Source organism: Sturnira hondurensis, unplaced genomic scaffold (genome assembly GCF_014824575.4).
Source record: "Sturnira hondurensis isolate 20B ecotype Veracruz unplaced genomic scaffold, ASM1482457v3 Scaffold0009516, whole genome shotgun sequence".
In the NCBI taxonomy this organism is placed as follows: domain Eukaryota; kingdom Metazoa; phylum Chordata; class Mammalia; order Chiroptera; family Phyllostomidae; genus Sturnira; species Sturnira hondurensis.
The window spans coordinates 844,824-862,790 of record NW_028082147.1 but is presented as its reverse complement, the minus strand read 5'-3'; the positions used below and the strand labels follow the sequence as shown (position 1 = coordinate 862,790).

General features: G+C 50.6%; 1 protein-coding gene across 2 annotated transcripts in view; it reads right to left on the bottom strand.

The window, feature by feature from the left end:
* The window catches only part of EPB41 (erythrocyte membrane protein band 4.1), a 173,059-nt gene extending 156,322 nt beyond the window's left edge, over positions 1-16,737 (bottom strand). The window contains exon 1 of one of the 2 annotated variants that reach the window (XM_037057194.1): positions 16,586-16,737. The gene's annotated coding sequence lies outside the window, so the exon portion shown is untranslated. The remainder of the gene's footprint in view (positions 1-16,585) is intronic. The other variant, XM_037057202.1, reaches the window with a different exon arrangement.
* Positions 16,738-17,967: the final 1,230 nt, after the last annotated feature.

The window sequence follows — 17,967 nt, the reverse complement described above, 5'->3', positions numbered from 1 at the left end:
ATCCCGCCTGCCAGCTGAGCCTGCCACTGTCTCCCCCACCACCCCTCCTGTTCCTTCCTAGGGAATACAGGCCCTGCTAGCTGCCTGTCAGCCCCTGGAGCAGTCAAGGCCACTAAGGGAAAAAACAAAGAAAAAAAGATGGCATGAAAGGGTCCTAATCCTCCCCCAATGCAAACTGAGCTCCAGCAAAGCAAACACCAGCTGCATGGAAGAGGGTGAAATTAGATGGTGAAATTAGGTGGTGACCAGAGGAGGGAGCCTGGGAGGGTAGATGGGACCTCCAATGACCTGGAAGAGATGAGACTAAAAGAAACTGGGGGTAGAGTGGGGGCACAGTTGGAGTCTGAGCCATTCCCAAATCTGGGACGTAGGCGGATTAGGGACACAGCTGGCCTGACAGCCCAATGATAGGCTCGTGGAAAATATTTGTCTGTCAGGAGTGATGGCAAGAGATGAAGAGACCGTGGAAAAGCTGGGCCCACCAGCAAAGTGCTCCGAACAGCCGATGTTGAGTAAAACCAATCCTGGCACAAAAGGCACATGAAGAGAAGAGCTTCCCATCTGCCCATGGTCATGAAATTGCAGTCCTTTTAGACCTCTTAAACACAAATGATAAATCAAACAAGCTGTAACAAGGCGGGAAAATTACTATTCATGCGGTGGTATGCCTTTCTAGGGGATTATTTTTAGTAGTAGGACTTGAATTGTTCATAGAAAATATATAGTTAAATTAAAAGAAAAAAATTACAATCACCATAAAGCCATCACAAATAGCCATCGATATTTTGGTGGGAGACTTCTTTTCAAGTACCTTTTCTTGCAGATACTTTTTTCTTTATCTATCTATCTATCTATCTATATGTATATATATATATTATAATTATCATATGAAATTGCTGATTTCATAGGTTAAAAATGATCAGATATCAGAAAATTGCATATGGTTCAACCTAATGCTTTTTAAATTTTAGATCATATTTTTTTGGAACCAACTTTTTTCACTTAACCATATATTATGACATTTACATTGCCATATTTAACAGCACCCTGTTATAGTATTATAGTAATAAGTGTATATTCCATAATGTAGTTACACCTAAATGTTGAACACTTAGGCTATTTCCCATTTTGTGCGCTCATATGATACCTGACAACCATCCTTTCATCTAAATCACAGCCGTGATTATTTTTCTAGGATGTATTGACGGCAGCATGTTTTTTTCCGTTCTTTCCCAGCACCGTGAAACCGTTTGTGGAATTGAACACATGAAGCCATAAAACCGGTCTCAACCACATGAAAGAACTGGACTATGACCGCACTCAAGGCTGCCTGTTCTGGCTGAGATGAAGGCAAAAGGCCTCACACGCACCAGGAAGGCCGTCTGAAAACACAGCCTGTTTTGGCCTCTTTGACACAACGCAGTTTGCTTACAAAATTACGTTAAGATCTGTCATGACGAGTTTTCTGTGCACAGTAAAAGCGAAGAATGAAATTAAGTAAAATAAATATATTAGATTGACAACTGATACCCTTTCTGCTGTGGAGACACTCCAAAATACAAGGGGCAGAAGGGAAGAAAGTTGGCACTGTAAAAGAGGGCCTGTGAATGGTTCTAAGGTATTCCTTCCGGCCTCTGGATTCACCAAATATTAGGACTGGACAGGGCCTTAGAGATCATCCAGACCAAGCGCTAACTTTTAGACAGTTTGAGAAATGGGTCCAGAAACTAGAAGGGACTTGCCCAAGGTCACACAGTGTAGGGGTAGCAAGCCTAAACTTGAACCCAAGTCTTCCAACCCCTACTACAGGATTCTGTTCACCGCCCTCTTCTAAGTTCAGTTACATTCCCCTTCCACAGCTGGAGGCAAGGCCAAATTCTACAGCCATAAAACCTAGGAATGTCTGAGCTGGAAGGGACTTTAGAGGTAACTGATTATTAAAAATAACGACAACTACATTTATTAGGTGTTTACTAGGTGTCTGGCACATACTAAATACTTCATATGCATTATTGCATTCACCTTATACTGGGTTGGCCAAAAAGTCCACATAATTTTTTCTGTAAAATAAAACACACATTTCTCACTTTCAGCAATAACTTTATTGATTCGGATATTTTGAGTATATCGACTATCTCCTGCTATTGGATTCCAGTGGGTAGGGGCCAAGGGTGCTGCTAAACATCTTCCAATGCATAGGGCAGCCCCACAGCAAAGAATTATTTGGCCAAAAGGTCAATAGTACCAAGCAACTTTGCAAACCACTTTTAACACATTCAATCAATCACAGCACCTTTTCTTTTCTTGTGTTTTACCTCTCCTGAAATAATAAAGCATAATATGCCAAAAATGTTGTGTATCTTCTTCCATTTTTAATATTAAAATGGCTGCACAAAAAATTCACCAATTTTGATAAGTTGTTTTAAATTCACACCTATATGAGAGCTGTCACAATACAATCCAACAAAACTGTTTGACATGAAGTTAAAGACAGGTATAACTAACTAAGCACTACCAGAACCACTTCACAGCAAAAACTATTTGAACTTTTTGGCCAACCCAACAGTATCCCTGCGAGATATTACAAGTTTCAACTACGGTTAAAGAAACTACAGCCTAGAAATGTTAGGTGGTTTGCCTGAAAGTCACACAGTTTAAACTAGATCTGTGTGCTGCTACTGTCCTCTGCCCCACACCACTTTCATGCCACTCTCAGAAAAGCAGTCTGGAGATGATGTGAATGAGCACTGTAACATCTGCCCAGGCCTTGGCCAGGCTGCTCAGCTGGTTAGAGCATCCACACACCACTGGTGCAGGTTTGATCATCAGCCAGGGCGTATACAAGAATCAACCAATGAATGGTTAATAAGCAGAACAACAAATTGATGTCTCTCTCTCTCTCTCAGTTAAAAAAACAACAACAGCTGTCCCTTGACCCCAAGGAAAATCTGTCATGACTTCTTCTCATTGTAGCCCTGAGACATTCAAGGAGGGATGTAAGCATCTGGCCTCTCATGACCCTCCCACCCCCTTCCCTCACCAGCTGGAATGAGCCTAATGACCCTGATCCAGCAAAGCCTCCAGCTCACTCAAGCTTAGCCAACTAATTCTCTCTCCCTAGGGCAGGGACCCCTTTCGGCCAGTGAATTTCCCAAGAAACACAGGGATAGGCTCAGTGCCATCAGCTACTGGAGCCCTTTCTAAAACTGGTCAAGTCAGCCTGGCCCACCCCTGGGAGAGAGCAGAGAAGGAGGAATAGGGAAGAGGGAGGCCTTGGGCACCCAGAAATGGCCGAGCTTTGACTCGCCCCAAGATCCCCCAGAGCTTCTACGACACTGTAGTCCCTGAGCTGCCCATCTAGCGTTTAGCTCATCTCAGTTTCTTAGCCTCCCAGAGACCAGGAGGGCTTCGGTGGGGAAGAAAGAGACAAATGACTGCAAATAACTTCCAGCCTTAGCTCTGCCAAAAGTTCACGGTGTGACCCTGGGCAAGTCACTTACCCTCTGTCTTAGATCAGGCTGCCACAACAAAACACCGCAGACTGGGTGGCTTAAGCAACAGAAATTCACTTTCCCACAGTTCTGAAGGCTGGCAGTCCGAGGTCAGGATGCCAGCCTGGTTGGGTTCTGCCGAAGGCTCTCTTCCTGGCTTGTAGGTGGCTGCCTTCTCTCTGTGTCCTTATGTGGCAGAGAGAGAGAGCTCTTGGGTGTCACTTCTTATAAGGGTACTAATCCCATCACCAGGGCTGCTCCCTTATGTCCTCATCTAATCCTAATTACTCCCAAAAGGCAATTACCTGCATCTCCATGGTAGTCTTTATAAGACGACCAGCAAAGGTGCATCAAACACGCTCTGTGTGCCTCGGTACCTGACCTGCACCCTGCTATTTAGCTCTCACAGCAATCTTATGGAGTGGGCACTATTTTATCTCCATTCTATAGCTTTGGGAGCGGAAGTCAGAGAAGTGGAGCAGTTTGCCCCGTGTTCCACATTTAGAAAGGGGTGTAGTTGGGAGGCCAGGTGTGTCTGACCCCGGGAGTCTCCTCTGCCAACCACACTACCCTGCCTCTCTTTCTCAATGAAGCCAAGGGGGTGTCTTTACCTCTGTTTGACAGATGAAAAGCTGAGACCCAGAAAGAGGGAGTGGTCTGTGAGCCTAAGGTGACCCAACAACTCGGGTAGCTAAGCGGGGATTTGAACCAGGTTCCTGAGTCTTACACCCAGGGTCATTTCCCCTACCCCTACTACCTGAATCCTGAGCCTCAGAAAATGCCCCTCTCTGCTGGACACTGGGAAACTCTACACCTAGCACCCCCAGGGGCACAGGGAGCCCCCTCTATTTAGGAGTGTTGGGGAGAAACTTGGCAGAATACTGCCTGGGGAAGAGAGCAGTTGAGCTGGTTATTCAAGTGCCCCTGGCTGCGGCTACCTCCATCTGGGTCTCCCTCAGCCAGGGACCCTGGGAAGGGGGCAGTCACAGAGGAAGCTGCTCTGGGCCTGGGCCTCAGTGGCTAATGCAGCTCGCTGCTGCAATTTCTGCTTTCTGGGGGAAAACAAAAGCTGGATCCTCTGAACCTAACTGCTAATTACCAGTAATGACATAATAACCGTTGTGGGCACAACAGCCAAACAGCCACAACTAGAAATACTGCATAGCTCAGGCTCAGAAACAAAACGTCTGGGCGCTCGAACTGAAACTGGTGCCCTGGCGGGAAGTGTCAGGAGCGGAAGGGCTTCAGGGCTGACCCAGCCAAAGTCTTATCTGACAGACGGAGAGGATGGTGCCCACTCGTGCAGTTACTTATAGAGGATCTATGATGTGCTTCACACAGTGCTAGACCCAGGGAGGAAAAGCTTTATTTATTAATTAATCCATTCCACAAATATTTACTGAGCACCTGCCATGAACCACGCACCACTGTTCTAGGTACCGGGAATATAACACTGAACAAGACAGACAAAAATCCCTGTTATCACTGAGCTGACATTCCAGTCAGGGGAGGCAAACAATAAACAAATGTTCACTAAAATACAGCATGTCGGACAGCGATAGTGCTGTGAGGGAAAATACGCCGGGACGGAGGACAGGGAGTATTGGTGCTGCAACAGGGAAGAGTGTTACAATATTAAATAGGCTAGTCAGGAAGGGCTTTCTGAGAAGGGGGCCAAAACAAAAAAACTAAGATGAGAGAACAGTCACAAAAGTACTTGGAGGTAGAATCTTCCGGGCCAAAGGACCAGCAAGTGCAAAGGTCCTGGGGCAGAAGTGTGCCTGGTGTATTCGAGGACTTCCCTGACATCAGACTTCTAGTCATTAACAGAACTGGGAGAGGAAAGGAATCAGACAGACTGATCACCCACTGTGCACTTGAACTCTCTCGAGCCTTAGGACAATTCTGGAGGTAAGGATTATGCTTACTATTTCACCACTTTACAGTGGAGGGAGTGAAACCCAAAGAAAAAAGTAACTGATCCCACATCAAACAGCCAGAATAGATGGATCTATTTGACTCCAGCTTCTTCCAGCCTCCCTGATCCTCTTCTCTGTGTCCTGTCTCTCCAAATCCAAAATATATGCTGAGTGAATGGATGATAAGGAATAAACCCTGCGTGTGTCTCGAGCCCTACCCTCTTGACGAGCTGTCTTCTAGCCGACCTTCACTGATTTCTTCTTCTTGTCTTTACTCAGTCATGAGTAACAACAGTAATTCCGATGCGCCAGCTATGTTCTGAGAACTTTCCCCAAATTATCTAATTTAGCCCTTGAGTAATCCTAGGAGAAGGTGCTAATATTTTTTCCCATTTTATAAGTGAAAAAAAAAAAGCTCACTGAGGTAAAACAACTTGCTAGAGGTCCCTCCCCCTCCACCCCCCCACCCCCGCTAGCAAGTGGTGGGGCTGGGATTTAAATGAGATCTGTCAGCTCCCAAATCCCTTTTTTGACCCCATAATATCCGTAGAAACCTCTGACATCAGTCTATCCCCTTCCTTTTATAGATCAGAAAACAAACGCAGTGGCATTTGATCAGAGAAGGCTGCAGAGGGGAAGTGTCCTCATGTGGCTTCTGGAAGGGAGATTGCGCAGGCGCGGAGCCAGGAGGACAGAGAGCATCTGGGGGCAGGGGCCAAAACCAGGCCGAGGGTGAGGCCACAGTGTTCCAGCCAACCAGGAGAGGGGGAATTTGGGGTAGGGGTGGGGGGAGACGCTGAGCCTCTGGCTTTCAAAACCGGTTTATTGGGTGTTATTTGTTCAACAAGAGACTGTATCAAAACTCCAAGTCTCTAGACCGGAAAGATGTAGGGCAGAGAAGGTTCTTGGAGGCAGCAATCACAGTAGCAATGGCACTAGCTACCTACCATTGAGGACTCACAGAGCTGAGCACTGGACTGTGCTTCACTTGCATTTGCCAGTCCTCACAGTAAAATCAGCCCCTTATACAGCAGAGGAAACTGAGGCTCAGAGAAATACAGTGACCACCCAGGTCAGTCATCGTATTGCACCCATTCATAGGATGGTGCAGAAAAGAGTCCAGAGACCTCGGTTCCTGCCTCGTGACCTTGTACCACTAGCCACCTGCTCTGAGCTGAGGTTCTGCGTCTGTCCCAAGGAGGACTTGGTCACCAGTCTCTGCTGTAGAATCCAGGAGGCTCAGGGATCCAGGTCTGACCAGACTATGGGGTCTCCCACGGATACAGAACTTCACACTTGCTCTTCTCCCAACCACACAGAAAAAAAGACCTGCTTACCAGCTTCCAGGAAGAAAAAAATTAAATTACATTTTTTTTTCAAAGTATTTGTCCCTTTTTCAAGATGGCTGCTGGCTTTGGCCTCTAGCCAGGGAGAAGCTTCTAGGGTGGGAAGTTGGGAGGAGCCCAGGCCTCAAGACCGAGTGTCCTTGGGCCTGAAGCCAGGGGGAGCCAAGGGACAGGAGAGTGGGCTGGCGGTGGGCCAGGCCCCCTCTGGGGATCTGGGCTTTTTTCTTAATCCCTTCCTTCCTTTGTGGGCCAGATCAGGCTGCCAAAAAAGGCAGGGGAAGCGGTGGGTGGGACTAAGGGCACAGAGCAGTTCAAATCGTGAGGAAATCATCCTTTTTACGTGGGTCCGTTCCCTGTGCAAGGCCCCTCGTGGGAATTATCTTATTGAAGCCTCCACTCCTCCCTGTGAGGAAGGCCTGCTGTCCCCATTTCACTGAGGTGGACACTAAGGTTCAGAGGGGACTGCAGGCCACACTACTTCTAAGTGGCAGCTGGTGGAGAGCCCAGGTGTTGACTCCTGAGAGAGGCAGCCACTGGGTTTGACTAGGGTCAGGATGAGAAAGGAACAAGGAGAGGAGGAAGGCGAGGAACGGGGTGGGAAGGACCCTGGCAGTCTCAGTGAGAACAGGCAGCTGTGAGGACGAAGGGAGGAGAAGGTAGCAAGTGCACACTTGCAAAGCGACTGACTGTCTGCAAAGCCCAGCTTGGTCAGGCCCCGCCTCCCTGTCCAGCCTCTCTTCCTCCACCTCGTACCTCTCCCTTCACACCCCCGCCCCGAGCACATGAAGTGGGTTCAAGCCTTCACACATGCTATTCCCTATGCCTAGAAATTTGTTCCCTCCACCACCCACCTAGAGAGCTCTAGTCATCCTTCAAATTCCAGGTTAGATATCTCTTCACCTGATGCCTAGAAAGAGTTAATTACCCGCTGAGCTGGCCTTGCTCGGGAGTGTTTCACGCTGACCTGACTGAGATGGTGGAACCCTGTCTGAGTCATCTTTGTGCCCCCAAAACATTGTACACAGTCAGTGTTCAATAAATTATTGTTGTCTCTAATTACATTTTTATCGCTGAATCTTTCAGGCAGGCAAAGCAGGCTTTCTTATATTTGCTCTCAAGGAGAGGAAAAGGAAGGCAAGAGAGAGAGTGACTTCAGAGGTCACGCAGACATTCGGTGACACTGGTAGCACTAGAAGCCAGGGCTTCTCTGCACCACACTGCCCTGCGTGACCCCTTCCCCAAAGAGCTGTCTCTGCTGCCAGACCTGCCACCGTCACCACAAGGGACTCCCCCAAGGCAAGAGTTGGGGGTGTGAGCCCTGGTGACCAGGGGCCTTGCCCAGTGTCCAGCTCAGACATAGGTGCTCCAGGGGAAAGTGAGGCAGAAGGTGGCAAGGAGCAGACAGGTGGCATCCCCCGTCCCAACTTAGCTCTGGTTCCTCCTCCCACCATGGCCCTCGGCCAGAGACCCCGGCAGGCCCCAACATCCTCTAGACCTCAAGATTTCTCTCATCTCTTTTCTCGCCTACCCGCCACAATTCACTATCGCATCCCACTGGCTCTGCCTCCTAAACAGACCTCACATGCACCCCACCGCTCCCCATCCCAGCACAACCCTTGCCCCATATCTCAGCATCTCTCACCTGGAGACTTGCCTCTATCCCTCCCCTCCTGTTCATCCTCCACATCAAGTGATTCTCCCAAAACACAAGCCTGACCATGTCATGCCCCTGCTTAATATCGAATGCCTCCCCATTGGCTCCAGGTCAAGTCCCCCAGTGCTCCTGAGCCTGGCGCTCCAGCCCCAGTTCCCCGAGTGCAGGTCACAGCTCCGCAGGTCAGCCAGGCAGTTCCTGCAACAAGGAGCACTGCTTCCCCCCTGGACTTTGCCTGAGAAGGTATCCACAGTTCACACTTCAGCGCATCGGTCAAGGTGGAGTTGGTGGACGCTGTACCCTTCTCCCCAAAACTAGACTCTGAGCTCCCAGGGAGGTAGGGGGCAAAAACAACACAGATTCGAATGTCTCTGTGTCCCATGCACTGTGACAGTCTGGGTATCAGTGAATGCAGGTGATACAGTCCAAGCAGATGGCTAGGTGACTAGATGACCTTTCAAGAGGTCTCCTCCCTCCCTTCACTTCACAGGTGCCTTTCAGAACCTGTCAGACTAGCTTGTTCCCTGCCAGTCTCCAGCAGACCCCTCCTAGACATGGTCTCCACTGTCCCAAAAGGGATATCTTTATAATCCCAAAATTGTACTCATTATACCTACAATAATAACACTAATTACCATCATTGATTACTCACCCTGTGCCTCATGTGCATTATTAATCCTCAAAAGAACACTATAGGATCTAGAAAACAGATGGGTTTTTTTATTATCCCCATTTTACAGGGAAGGAAACTAAGGCTCCAAGAGGTTAAATATCTTGCCCAAGGTCACAAAATAAGTAAGCGATAGATACAGAATTCAAAGCCAGGTCTGTCTGACCCAACCACTATGGTGTCTGGCTTTCTCCTGCTTTCCATTGTCTTTTCTCTTCAAAACTCTCAGAGCAGCAAGCCTGGAAGGAGGTACTGTGTGTGTGTGTGCATGTGTGTGTGCATGTCTGTGTGCATGTGTGTGTGTGTGTGTGTGTGTGTGAATGTATTCACTCAGCAAACATTTCAGCAGTTCCCGCTGGCCCTGTGCTGGGCGTTGGAGATGAACACAGATGACTCAAACACAGCCTCTGCCTCCCTGGGGGAGATAAGAGAGTCTCACACTAAGAATTTGGGCTTTGGGCTGAGCAGCCTTGAGACTGAGCCCCAGCTCCACCCCTATATAACTATGTGACTTTGGGGAACTCATTTGGTTTACTCAGCATCAGTTCCCTCCTCCATAAAGTGGGGATCACAATGCCTGAGTCCCTGGGAGGACTAGATGAGATAATGTACCTAAAATAGCATAAACAACCAGCCCAGCATATAAGACATACCCAATAAATGGCAATAATACATTTGATGACTAGAGATCCTCTGGATCCCTAGGCTGCGATGGGATTAAGTCTCCAGGACCCTCCCTGGAGCCTCCTCGGCCAGACCCAAAGAGTGATAGCAGTGTTAATGCCTAACCCACCCAGTATCTCATTAAATAACTCTTCGAGGGAAGTGTCCCTTATTAAGCCTAGTTTGTAGGTGAGGCAATGGAGGCCCAGAGAAGGTAGGTTACCGAATCAAGTCACGCAGCAAAAGAATGGCCATGCTGGGACTTCCACTGAGCTACTTGTACACTAGGCAGAGCCCAGCCCCATCCCAGGGCCCTGACCAGGCTGCTGAGGAGTGTGGGGCTCCTGCCTCCTAGATTCTAGCCCCAGCTAGGTCAGAACTTAAAAGGAGGAGAAAGGAGCCAAAAAGAGGGGCACTTTACTTGGTCCCCTCCCAAAATAAGCCCAGGGCTGGGAGGAAACCACCAATGACCACACAAGCCCTGGGCTGGGCACTTCTCCTTGGCTCCTTCCCATGCCTGTGTAGGGGAAGTGTTATGATACGCACGTCACAGATGAGGTCCCCGAGATTCAGGGAAGTTAAAGATTTGTCCAAGGTCACAGAGTGAGGGGAGTGGAAGTACTGGGAGGCAGAGTCTCTCCTCACCCCTCCCATCTTTAGCCCCAGATCTCCCCAGCCCTCCCTCTCTTCTGAGGAAACCTAGAGGCTCTGCCACTCCCTCCCCTGTCCTAAGCAGCGGCCGTGAGAGGCCTAGGCCCCTTGCTGCTGACTGACGGACGTGGTACTCGGCCCCACACTCATCCGGAGGACCCAGAGCTCACTTCACAGAGTGAAGTGAGGAACTCAGCCCCAGGAACTCAGTCTAGTGAGCAAAGAGGAAACCCACATTCATGAGCCCTTATGATGCTGGGCACTTTATATCTATTAGCCTTTTAATCCAATACAAAGAACACTGATGGGCACTGAATAAATAAACAGGTTCACTTAGAAATATTCATTGAGCACCTACTACCTGCCACTATATCCTCCGTGCTGGGGATGCAGCAGTGAACAGTTGAACAAAAATCCCTGCCCTCACAGGCATTACATGAAGAAAAGAACAAACATACCTGTGTCGGGTAGAAGTTAATATTCCCATTTTACAGACGAGAAACTGAGATGCAAAGATGCACCCAGCTACAAGTGGCAGAACAAGGATTTTATTCCGGACCAGTCTGGCCCCGAAGACCCTTGCATCACATCATGGGACCCCAAAATCACAGCAGTGTGTTGAGCATCAGGAGTGAAGTCAGCGGGTTGTGGTAGGATCCCAGCGTCACAGAGTACTCTCTCAATTCTTCCGCCCCCGACCCTGGCCCCCCTTCACTCCTCCTAGTGGCCCCAGAGCCACCGGACATGCATTAGAATTGAGCCCACAGGGCAGCCATTTAGCCAACCCAGTACTCACCCAGAAGAAGCCATCAGGGTCATGCAGCCAATCAGGAGAAGCCGCGGAGCCATCGCCACAGTGGCACATGGAAGCAAAGGACAGCAGTGAGACACAAGTACCACCAACAAACTCTTTGGGGGCCCCTCTTCGGCCTGGGCCAGGGTGAGACTCTGCCCTCCCTCCACCTCTGCTGGGGCTCTGCTAGGGCAAACAGCCCCTCACACAGCAATCTGATCATGTGATAATCCACCCTGAGCTCACCCAGACTCCCAGGGCACAGCCCACTGGAGGCAGCGAGATCCCTATGGACAAATACTAACTGAGCACCTACTGTGTGCCAGGTGTTGGAGCTCAGCAAAAAGAAAACAGACACAATCCCTGTCCTCGGGGAGCCGACAGTGCAGTGAGGACATGGTCACACAGCATTAACTGATTACAACTGTGCTGAATGCTCCAAGGAGGAAACCTACGAGCTTGGGTTCAAACCCTGGCCCTACCAGTCAAGAGCTCTGTGACATTGGACCTATTTCTTAACTCCTCTGTGACTCAATTATTCATCCATACAATGAGGATAGCACGAGTAACAACCTCCAGGGGTGTTGTGAAGGTCAAATGAGGTGAATATATGAGGAGGGACCTCCAAGAAAACAGAATTTATTTATTTAAAAAGTGTGTATTTATTCTCATATGCTTAAATTTCAGCCACCTTCAAAGTACTCTCCATTTGATGCAATACACCTATCAAGACTTTTTCCAAAAGTCTGCTCAAAACAGTTTTGACTCATCAATTTTGATGCCTCTTATTGCTTCTGCTTTTTTTTGTTTCACCTCTTCTACATCAGTTTCCCTTTGAGGACTTTTTTCATCCCAGGAAACAAAAAAAAAGTTGCTGGAGGGGAGACTGGGTGATACGGGAGGTGGGGCACGGGGTCATGCCATTTTGGTCAAAAACTGCTGAGCACTCAGCGTGGTGTGGGCCGGTGCACTCATAAGTCACCCACCATGAAATGGGCGAATGCACTGAAAGAATCTTTAAAAAAAGTCGCTGAAGCCGAATGTAGCCTTGCACTACAACGCCAGCTGGTGCACTATGATACAGACGTACACTCACCTAGTGGGGAAAGCCTGTACCATAGGGGCCCACCAGATGATGATTCTGGGGTGCAGGGTGGGGGGTCCCCTCTCATACATGAACATTTTGCACAATGTGTGGCACACAGTGAACTGTCAGTATCAGCTGCTGTTACTCCAGGGAGCTGTAGGCACAGGTTTTAGAGGGACCTAGAAGGGGTCAGGCCACCACCTGCCTGACAAGGTAGGGGTTAAAGGAGACAGTGAGAGGTAAAGCTCTGAGCCCAATGCCTGGCACATGGTAACTATTCAATAAATGGTGGTGGCATCTTACAGCTGTTCTCCACACTTCGCCAGCATAAAGCACCTCAGCAGAGGTGCTATCAGAGGTGCTGTCCTCAAACACCCAGAACCGCAGCTTTGGACTGAAAAATACACCTCACCCACATTCTCACCTGCTGCCACAAATTCCTGATCTCCTCTGACCTTCGCAATAACCCAGGAAGTGGGCAAACAGGAAATTATGATTATTCCCATTTTACAGATGATGGCAGTGAAAAGGTACTCACTCCTCTGTGTATTTCTGGCCTAGTTATGTGGTCGAGCCAGGATGCCAACTGGCATCTGCCTGGATTTTGTTCTGTGGGTCCCCTGCTTCTTTCCCTGCAGTCTCTGCAGTACTAGCTGCACAGCCCCAGACAAGCCTTGGAACCTTTCCAACCTCAGGCCCTTCATCGGAAATAGCTGCCAGCCCAGGATCTGAGCTGTTCCCGACCCAAACTCTTCCTCTACGGGCTCACTGCTACCCCAACCCCACCTCTAACCTTTTACTCCATCTCTGACTTCAGCCATGAACCAAGAAATGTCTGCACTAAACTACTAAAATTCAAGTTTTACCAATGAAGATACTGAAGTCCCAAGCTGGCCACATAGCCAAGGTCGCCTTTCAGTGCCCAGCTCTTGCACCTGAGCAGTAGTCAAGTGCAGCTGCCTGTCTGGGGAAACTTCCAGTGGGGCTCCGACCCGCAGGATGCTCCTTCTGCTCCTTCCCCCAAACCAGGCACAATTGGGCGTTGGCACAGTCTGTGCCCAGCTCCCCACCTGAATACACCAGAGTTCCAAGCTTACTCAGCAGGGGTCAGGGAGGTTCCAGAAGTTAAGGGGTAGGCAGTATGGACACAGGTAAGAATGAGTACCTGTAGAATGGAGGCTTCCCCTTTTAGTGAGTCTGGGCTGTGAAGTCAGACAGATCTAGGTTCAAATCCCAACCCGGGCACTTCCTAGCTGTGTGACTTCGGTCAAGTCGACTCATCTCCCTGAATGACTGTGAAATAAAGATAATTCCTATTCCTTCATGAGGTTGTAAGGATGACATCAGTTAATACTGCATATTAAAGGCTTAGCACAGAGTTCTATGTATAGTAAGTATGGCTCTCATTATTCTTAGAAAATGTAGGCCAAGAAAAGGACTTGGGCGCACCACACTCAACCTTGCCCTTGCCCCATCCTGCCCACTGCCCCTTATGTGGGTGAGAAAGGGGGCGGACTAAGTCCCCAAACAGGAACTGGAGTCTATAGCAATGGGCGCGGCAAGACTGTTAGAGACTCCAGGCTCATCTCCCCCTCTCATTTCCCAGAAAGAGAAACTGAAACCTGGGAGAAAAGTAATTGGTCCACAGACTATTAGGGAGTAAAACCCTGCCTCCTTTCATAAATACCTGAATCTTAGGACCTGGGGAAATTCTGAATGCCCCCCACCCAGGGGCTATAATAAAGATTCACTCTGTTGGCTCCTAGCAAATATCAGCCCACCATAACCTGTATGGTGATCCCTCCAAAGGTATCCTGTTCAGCTCTGAGGCTAGGAAACCCGTATACGGTACACAGTAGGTACTCAAGAAAGGCTTAGGGTATAATCCTATGAAGTTTCTCTGTGGTTCCATGGCTTTGCTCAGGCTCTCCCGCCAGGGGTTTCTCCTTGTTATCTCTCTTCAGTCACTCCCAACCTGGCCTCTGTCTCACCCTGCAGCCCAGGTCCCATAAACTGGGCCCAACCCCAGCCAGCAGAGTTCTGAGCCTCCAGAGGCCTGCACAGTGTCAGCACCTTCCCAGCCAGACCGGGATGTTCCTGCTCAGCACAGCCAGCCGGGCTCCTGGCCAGGATCCACTCTGCAGAGGGGGTGCTGGCTCTGCCCTGGCAGAGGCCCCACCCCCACTGGCCTGGGGGCTGGTGCAGCCTGGGAGCCCTAGGAGCCCTGGGAGCTTCTATCAGCACCCCTGGGGCCTACAGAAGGGACGCCAGCCTGGTCTAGGCAGCACAGGGATGGGCTGATCAGCAGACAGACAGGTGTGGGCTTCCTCACCTCACTGAGTATCACCTACACACCCAGGTGCTCCACCTGTATCCCACATTGCTGAGACCTGGCAGGTCCTACCTGGCTCTGCTATATACACACAGAGGAATCCTCAGGGCTTCTCCACTCCATTCCCTTCTTAAAACACCTCCACTGGCCTGCTCCCAGACCAGCTGCCACTCTGGTCCTGCACACTCATTACCTCATTCGATTCTGCTAGTGCCTGTGAGACCCAGATTATTGACTAAGAAAGAACCTGGGACTCAGAGAGGTAAGCTGACTCACACCACAACATCACACAGCAAGGAAATGGAAGGGCCAAGATTCAAACCCAGTTCTGTTGCATGAAAAACCTACAGGGCACAGGATGTTCCCCACCCCCACCCCCTCTTGTCCACTTCCTACAGCTTCTGGATCCCCTTCTTCCCAAAACTTCTACCTCCTCCCCCATTCCTAGTCAGAATTAAGAATTCCCATCTCAGGACTGCTATTACACCTTGTTTACCTGCCCAACAGCAGCAGGGTACAGGAGTTATCTCTGAGGTGTCTGTCTTTGACATACAGAAAGGCCTGGAAGGCAGAGTGATCCCAGTAGGTGGTCCTTAGACCTGATAGTCTGTAACTTCTATCTCCACCGTCCCTTCCCCCGCCCCCATACAAAAGTCCTCTGGCCTCCTGCTGTTGATCTCCCCATTCCCATCCTCCTGCGGAGCCCAGCCTCCAGGCCTGTAACTGGGGTGATGGTGGGGAGCTCGCTGAATCCTCAGGGACCCTTTGCCAGTGCTCTGGCCCCACCCTCTCCCCTTCCGTAGCTGGGGATCTGAGCCAGACCTGACACCAGGCAGTTCTCACAGGGACTCCCAGCTGCCCTAAGCATCAGCCCCATCCAGGAGCTCCTTAAGGCCCCTTCTTCTAGAGAAAAGGGCTCCAGAAACACAGAAGAGGAACACTGCCGAAAACACTGCCTAAAGTCAGCCACTCCCTCCCAAGTGAAGCTATGGGCCTAGCAATAACATCCCCCAAACCTACTGGGATAGTTCTCCCCTCCCCTCTTCTGGAGTAAACTTGGGCTGGGGTCTGTCTGGACAAGTCCCCGCCTCAAATTTGTCGGGAGGGAGAACTGTTCTACCTCTAAGAAGTGGGGTCTGCCAGAAAGTGTAGGCTAGGACAAGAAAACTCTAGTAGACAAACAGAGGACAGGGACCGGGAGAAACTGGGGACCGGGCTACACAGAGACCAGAGATGAGAGACACCGGGAATCGAGGAATGAGAGCAAGCAGGAATTTGAGGCCGACAGAGACCAGGGGGAGACCAGAGACAGAGGGAAGTCCTCTAGACCAAGCCTGGAAGGGCGCGTGCCGGGCAGTGCCGGCACCCCAGCTCGTGGGTCCCGCAGTCCGGAAACTCAAAGTCAGTTACGTAAGGACCGGAGTGGGGCGCGGGACCCGGGGCTCCGGGCCCGGGTGCCCCGTCCCCGTGGGCGCCTCCCGCACCCCCGTGGGCTCCTCCTGCCCGCGCCACGGAAGATCCAGCAAGAGCATGCGGGGCGGTCAAGGCGGGGTTGGGAGGAGGGGACCTTCGGCTGCACCACTCGGCAGAGGCCGGCCGGCGGGAACCAAAACCAGGACCCCCGCCCCAGACAGGCCGAGACACGCTGGGACCGTCAGCGGCAGGAGTCCAGCTCCGGACCCGAGCTCCCGGTCCTCCTCCTCTGTCGCCAGGGCCCCTCCCCGCACCCTGAACTTCGAAATGCCGAAGACCCTCTGGACCCCTACTTCGGACCTTGGAACCCGAGGCCCCTAGACACACACACACACACTCACTCTCTCTCTCTCTCTCTCTCTCTCTCTCTCTCTCTCTCTCTCCTGATCCTTACACTTAGTTCTCTCAGGTACCGGGGCGGCCTGGGCCCTTGGGAGTGGGTCCATCTGATCTCCTCCCGTCCCTCCCGGGGACCCGGGGAAGCTCCGTGAGTGGCTCAGGCTCACCTGTGCCGGACGGGGCGGGGAACTGGCCGAGCCAGGCCGAGCCGGGCCGCGTTCTCGCTGTCCTCCGTTCTCTCCCTTTAAGAGGTTTCTGCCACTTTGCCCGGCTGGGGGCCTCCACCTGCACTGACAGGGCAACTCTGGCTGAGGCCCCGCCCCCAACCCGGGAGGCCTTTCGATTGGCGTGGGTACCTGTCAATCGGCGGGGCGGTGGAGAGGACTGGGCGGAGGAGCGCGAGCGTAGAAACCGGGAAGGGGCGGGGGCTGCAGGTGCGGCAGAAGCCGGACGCCTAGCCCAGGACAGCCGCGAGTTAACCTCAGAGGTTCAAGGGAGGGTTGAGCAGGAAGCTACTGGATTGGCTACTATGGCCTCTGATGTCATGTGCAAAAGTATGATGCAATTTGCCATGTGGTGCTGCCCCTAAGGGCAAAAAGGGAGGTAGGAGGGTAGTTGTCACAAGGAACCTAAGGAAGTGTGACCTTGACGAGACACCTGGATCACCTGCCCACCATTTCATCCTGTGTGACCTTGAGCAAGTCACTTCTCTGAATCTGAGTTTCCTCAAGGATAAACCTTACTATGTCTTCCTGAGATTAGCAATATAGCAAGCATAGCTCTGGCACACAGTAGGAGACTCCATGAATGCAGGTGCTGGTTCCTCTCATTCCCATCTTGCACTCTTCTCAGAGACTTTCCCCTCCTGCTGGTCCATCTCAGTGCTAGAAGTGGCTTATATACTCCGGGACCCAAGTCTCCTCACCTTTACCTCACTTCAGACCTGTGCTCAAATAACCTGAATGGCAGGAAACTCACCACCTTTCAGACTGGCCTCATTCATTTCAAAACCATCCTGAGACTTCAAAAGCTCTCCTTAAAATTAAGGCCAAATCTGCCCTTTATGATTTCTGCCCACCGAGAACAAACCTAATCCCTCTTCTATGTAGAGGTATCACAGAATCATAGGATATTTCAGGTCAGAGAGCCATGGAGAGCTTACCACTCTTTTGCACAAAGGGGGAAAGCTGAGGCCCACTGTGGGCAAGTGACATCCTGTGGTTCCGTGGTCTTTCTGCTAGATGGGCTCTGGAATCAGGCTGCCTGAGTCTCAGTCTTCAACACTGCCACTCACTAACTGCATTATTTTGGGCAAGCTACTAACCCTCTGCAAGCCAGTTTCCTCCTCTGTAAAATGGGGTTAATGAAACCCCATTCATCAAAAGATTGTTGTGAGCCCTGGCTGGTGTAGCTCAATGGATTGAGCCGGGGCCTGTGAACCAGATGATCGCGGTCGATTCCCAGTCAGGGCACATGCCTGGGTTGCTTCCCAGCAGGGGATGCATGAGAGGCAACCATACATTGATATTTCTCTCCCTCTCTCCTTGCC